The following is a 6,000-nucleotide window of genomic DNA, read 5'->3' as shown; positions in this document are numbered from 1 at the left end:
GAGGATTTGGCTTTGAGATGACTGGGTGGTGGATGAAGAAATCTGAGGGAGATGAATGGAAGAAAGTAGGAGTAGGGGTCCTTGGGAAGTCTCCTCTTAGGGGCTTTTCCTCAGGGCAGCTGCTGCCCAGAAAGCCTCAACCAGGTCAGCTATGGGTCAGGAATGAGCCACACCCCACCAATCTTCTCAGCACTCCTACTGAGTAGATCTCCTACCCCATCCCCATCAGACTCCCAGACAAGTCCAGGATAGTCACAGAGGACTGTGTTCGGTCTGGGAAAAATAGAAAAAGTCTCTCCCGTTTCCCCACCATGATGAAGAATCTAGTGGGCACGGCATGGGTATTAGCAACACAGATTAATCTGGAAGTCATTCTGAAGAAAATATAGCTCCCCAAAGACAGCTAAACCACTAGCAAGGGGCCAGGAGTTACACTGTCCCCAAACTGGGACCCATTTGGTCTTGGCCATGGCTCCCAGATAGCGACCTGCCCTCCCAACTAATCTCCCAGAGGCAGAAGTCAGGTTCCTTTCAGCCCAAGGAGTCTCAGGGAATATTTAGAAAAGCGATTTTCTCTCAAGTCTCTGTCTGCCTGCTAGAAAAAGACTACTTCCAACTCTCAAAGGGTTTGCCCTGTTCACCCTCAGAATGACAGGTGGATATACAAAATTTCTATTATGTTCAGAGTCCAGGCTGAAGATGGTCCCTAGAATCCTCTCTTGGGATGACCCAGGAGTGCCCCCTGCTGCCAGGCTTGTCTGAAGGCAGTTTGGGGTGGAAGAAGGAAGGCGTGTTAAAGTCCATTCTAGCTGCTCCAGCAGAAGGGGCCATGCTTTATGCTGCCGTCTCCACACACCACCTGAATCAGAGCTGGATCTCCCCAGGAGTCACTGAGGATGGGAACAGCCAGAGAGGAGCTATCTGGGAGAAGGACAACACACCGGGGCCCTGCAGCCTGGCCTCCGGCACATGCCCAGAGCTCAGAGGAGGGCTGTCCACTCTGCAGGGGTCCCTGGCTTCAGGAGAGGAGTCAGGTTCCACGTAGCAAAGTCAGCCACCTCTGTGCCCCAGAGAGAAGAGGCTGTGCCACATTCGGTGAATCGCCTCAGTGAGAGTGCAGTGGGAGATCGACACAGGAGAGACCCCGCTTCTCCCCAGAAATTCCCTCAGATGCCAGTGAGACATGACCAAATTTATCACTGACAATACAGATAAGAATGCTGCTGTTGCTGCTAAGTCACGTCAGTCGTGTCCGACTCTGTGCAATCCCATAGACAGCAGCCTACAGATAAGAATAGTTGTTTCCAAAAAGACCTTCGGCTCCACGTCTGTAAGCTCAGGAAAAACTAGAAGATTCTTCAGGTCTCTTTAGCTCCAACATTCTGTGAGCCTATAGGATTCCACAGCCCACCTCACTCTTAGTGGCTGCCTTTTGTCCTGACCACCCACTACTCCCCACCCCTAGTTCTTTCTTTAACCTAATTTAAATCTATCTTGCTTCATGCTAAACAGGGGCAGCTAGGAGGGAGGGTCTTCTTCCAACACTTCCTGTTTTCAAGATCAGAGACAGAGAGGGAAGCCAGAGGGGGGCAGTGTGTGTATGTGGGTGGGGGGAGACAGGACACAGAGAAACCCAGAGAAAAAGAAGGAGCAAAATAAGGGGTGGAGAGATGACCAGCTAAGACCCAAGTAAATATCTGAGAGAAACCTTCTGACTGGCTGGAGAGGTAGAGAACAAACCTCAGAACTGCCTCTAGTCACTTTCCCTCTAAATGGTTCGCAGGTACACCTCTGCACTCTCACTCAATGTAGGTGTGAGCGTGCATGCACATGTACATCCTGTGCTGTGCTTAGTTGCTCAGTCGTGTCCAACTCTTTGCTTCCCCATGGACTGTAGCCTGCCAGGTTCCTCTGTCCATGGGGATTCTCCAGGCAAGAATACTGGAGTGGGTTGCCATGCCCTCTTCCAAGGGATCTGCCCAATCCAGGGATCAAACCCAGGTCTCCCAAATTTCAGGCAGATTCATGGGTGCTTAGACTGTGGGAAAGACCTAGCTGGATGTGGGGCTGGAGGGGGAAGCAGTTCTTTCCTGGCCACAGAGTTCTGCCTCCACCTGCATAATCATGTTCCCTTTCACAGCCCACCTCCCAGCCTCCAAGCCTTCCAGCGCTAGGTCTTTGTGATTTCAAAACAGCTCCCTGCCTGAGTGCCACCTCCAGGAAGTACTGAGCTGGTCAAATGAGGGGATGCAAGGAAGGAGAACAATCCTATTCCCTCCAGAGCACGACCTCCATCAAACACCCTCCTTTTACCTCCCCTCCCCTCCACCTCTTTCATCACTGCCACCGACAGCTGCAGGAACAGTCCTCCTCACCCAGAGCAGTGGACTGCAAGGAACAGCCTACTTCCCAGGGATGGGATGGGATAGGTCTGGGGCGGCAACATTCCCAGCAATGCCAATACCCTCTGCCTCCCTTCTCCTGTAAGTAAAGAAACAAAAGGGAAAGCCCTCCCAGTCAGTCCTTACAGCCACTTTGCAGTCACCCCAGCTCCCTGAAATCCCTGCCCAAGCTCTCCACAATTCTGCCCTCCCAAGAGAGCCTATATTTCTCAGACCTTTGAAAGTCACTCCAGGATATCTCACCCTGAAAGACAGATCTGCTCTTAGGACGCAGGGAGACAGTGATGAATTCGCCCACACACTAGCAACCTACTTCCATTAACTCTTGTGTCCAAATAGTTTCTTTAAATCACCAAAGATGAGGCTGGGGGAGGGAAAGGCAAGTCTGACAGCAATCTTCAGTGGGGATTCCTCCTCCAAACCTGGCCAGAGCCAGGCAGGAGAAAAACCCAGCACATCCATACTCTGGAGACTTCTGGAGCAAAGTGAAGGAAATGAGACCCCACACCGGCATCCCACAGCGCCTCCTGTGACTTCAGTTATCTTCAAGTCATTCCACTCCCTTGGATTCTTGGAAAAACAACACATACGTGGGACTATGCACCCCTTCCTCGGGGCTTTCAGAGCTCTGGCTGTTCCTGGACAGGGTGGGGGTGCTTCTCAGAGCATCCTGACCCCTTAGACAGACAAGAGAGCACCATCCCCCATGTGATCAGCATCTGGGGGACCCAGAAGGGCAGGGCACAAGAAGGATAACAGATAAGACAGAAAACAGATAAGCTCTGTACTGCAGTTCCCAGTTTACCCATTTCTTCTCACATTACCCTATTTAATGCCCTCATTGTACAGTTGAGGAAGCAGCGACTCAGAGGAGTTGACTTGCCCAAAGCTACCAGCTAGAAAAGGGATGGATCTGAGTCCAGCACTGGTCTTCTCCTCTTCAGGGAGACTAGGTCCTGGTAGTTTAGGAGACCAGGAAAAAGGTAACATTTCAGGTGCTAAGTACGTCCACCTATCCTTGGCTCTGGAACACAGTATTATCAGCTCAAAACTACAGTTCTAGCCCCTGCCCTGCTTACACTGCCTGCCTCTAAGCCAGTCTCCAGCTGGATGTTTGAACACCTTGGGGGTGGGCCAGGTGGGGCCCAGAAGGCAGAAGGGACAGAGAAGGGAAATGCTGGCATTTCTCCAGGGCCCAGGAGCGGCAGAGAGAATGAGAAGTGGGCAGATGGGCCTAAATGGGCCACGTGGGAAGCCTGGGCTACAGGAAAAATGTGGGCACAATGTGGCCTGGCTAAAACATGGTTGTGCCCAATTGGCAACCTGAGCAGTTTTCCCTTCCTCCATTCTCCCAACACCCCTCCAAATTGCCTGCTTCAGATGTGATTCTTTCCAAATGGGCTCCCCTCCCCCACAAACGGCTGGCATGTGGAGGGAGGTTGTGGACTGATTACTGACATTGTAGCCTCCTTCCAGCAGCAGCAGGCTGGGGAGCTGGCAGCCCAGACCACAACAGGAGCAGCTTGTGATGGTCTGTTCCAGCAGATTGGACAGGATTCCTCATGGCTCAGACCGGAGGCTGAGGGGCCAGGATAGAAAACGCAGGAAAGAGGAGGCCCCCAAAGTCTTGGCCAATGGGCTGGCTTTTTGGTGGCTTCAAATATATAGGCTTTCCTTGCCTGGGAAAAGTCAGAATTATCTAGCCCTGTGATCCTGACTGGCTGCAGAGGCTGAGTGTTGGGATCCCCCTTAAAGGTGCTCAACCTGTCCCAGGCCTTGGAGTTCCCAGAAATGAAGGAAGAGCAAGTAGGAACCAGTAGCTGGCACTTGTTGTCTCCCTCCATGCCTCTTAATAGTAGAAACTCAACTCTTCTTTCAAGTATCTCATTGAAGGGAGTAATGGGGAGGAGAACAACTTTCCCTTCCAGGGTCTTGTGGAACTGCCAGTAGTTTGAGTTATCTAGCGAGAACAAATGCATCAAGAGATGTTAAGAGGAGCAAGATATAAATATTGAAATTCTGAGACTGGATTCAAGGCATGACCTCTTCTCTAAGAATATTATCTATTACCCTTAAATGTGTGCATGCATGGTCAATCGCTCAGTTGCATGAGGGCCCCTGATACAGCAATATGTTCCCAAAGAAGCTCATTGTCTTCTAATGTAGGAGATAAGGCTGGAATAGGAGTGTGGTGGTGGGTGGGGGGGAGGTATCTTCTTATTTCAGCTGAAGTGACCAAGGGGCCTAATTTGGCATCTCTACCAAAATGGAGGTGGGAAGACAAGTTACCGTGAATAAGATGGGCCTCCTACACTAACATGAATCATTCTTAGGACACCTCTGAGCCTATCTAGGCCCTGATCTTTGTCTAGATGCTTCTCTCTAGCTAAGGCTGAGAAGCTGATGCAGACACTCACAACCTCACTCTTCACAGCACAGCCATTAAGGAGCCTGATTAGCAGAGCCCCATGCTGGGCTGCTAATGGGTTGGGGACATTAAGCATAAATGGTTTCCCAGTCCTGGGCTGAGCAGAGCCCAGGAAGAAACAAATATTTTAATCTCAAAGAACCAGAAACCTAGGAGGGGTGGGTTTCCTCAGCTTGCTGCTGCTGCTTAGTCGCTTCAGTCGTGTCCGACTCTGTGCGACCCATAGACAGCAGCCCACCAGGCTCCCCCGTCCCTGAGATTCTCCAGGCAAGAACACTGGATTGGGTTCCCATTTCCTTCTCCAATGCATAAAAGTGAAAAGTGAAAGTGAAGTCGCTCAGTCGTGTCCGACTCTTAGCGACCCCATAGACTACAGCCTACCAGGCTCCTCCATCCATGGGATTTTCCAGGCAAGAGTATTGGAGTGGAGTGCCATTGCCTTCTCAGCTTACTCTGCATCTGTTGTTCTCCCATCCTCTACCACAACAGTTTCTGCAACTCTCAGATCTGGGGATTCCCTGGCTGAGGAGGCCTTACTTATCCTCACCTCCATGAATGCGGTGAGGGATGGTGGGAATAGATCTGCACTCACCCAGACAAATGAGAGTAGAAGAGATTGCCGAAGATTCACAGGGAGGGTGATTCCTGGGGCTGCCTTGGCCAATAACCCTGGTAATCAGGAAATCCTTGACATTTAACTTATTTTATCTAAATAATTTTTAATTTATTTGGCTGCACCAGGTCTTAGCTGTGGCATGCAGGATCTTTGATCTTCATCGTGGCATCTTCGGTTGCAGATGCAAACTCTTAGTTGCACCATGTGGGATCTAGTTCCCTTATCAAGGATAGAATGTTGTCCCCTGCATTGGGAACACAGAGTCTTAGCCACTGGACCACCAGGGCAGTCCCCCTTGACATCTAATTTACATTAGTCTTGGGATAACTCAAGGCCCATTTCCCAGTAGCTGGGGAATTGGGGGAAAGGACTAAAATGGAAGGTCATGGATGGGACACCTTTAGATCCAAATCAGAACCACTGCTTCAGGCCAGCGGTTCTCCCAATGTGATTGGGACCAGCAGCACCTGGGACCTTGCTATGAATGAAAATTCTCAGGCCCTAACCCAGACCTACTGTACTGGTAAATTCTGGGTGTGACAACAGCAATCTTA

Source organism: Bos indicus, chromosome 7 (genome assembly GCF_029378745.1).
Source record: "Bos indicus isolate NIAB-ARS_2022 breed Sahiwal x Tharparkar chromosome 7, NIAB-ARS_B.indTharparkar_mat_pri_1.0, whole genome shotgun sequence".
Taxonomy (NCBI): domain Eukaryota; kingdom Metazoa; phylum Chordata; class Mammalia; order Artiodactyla; family Bovidae; genus Bos; species Bos indicus.
This window is presented reverse-complemented; position numbering follows the sequence as displayed.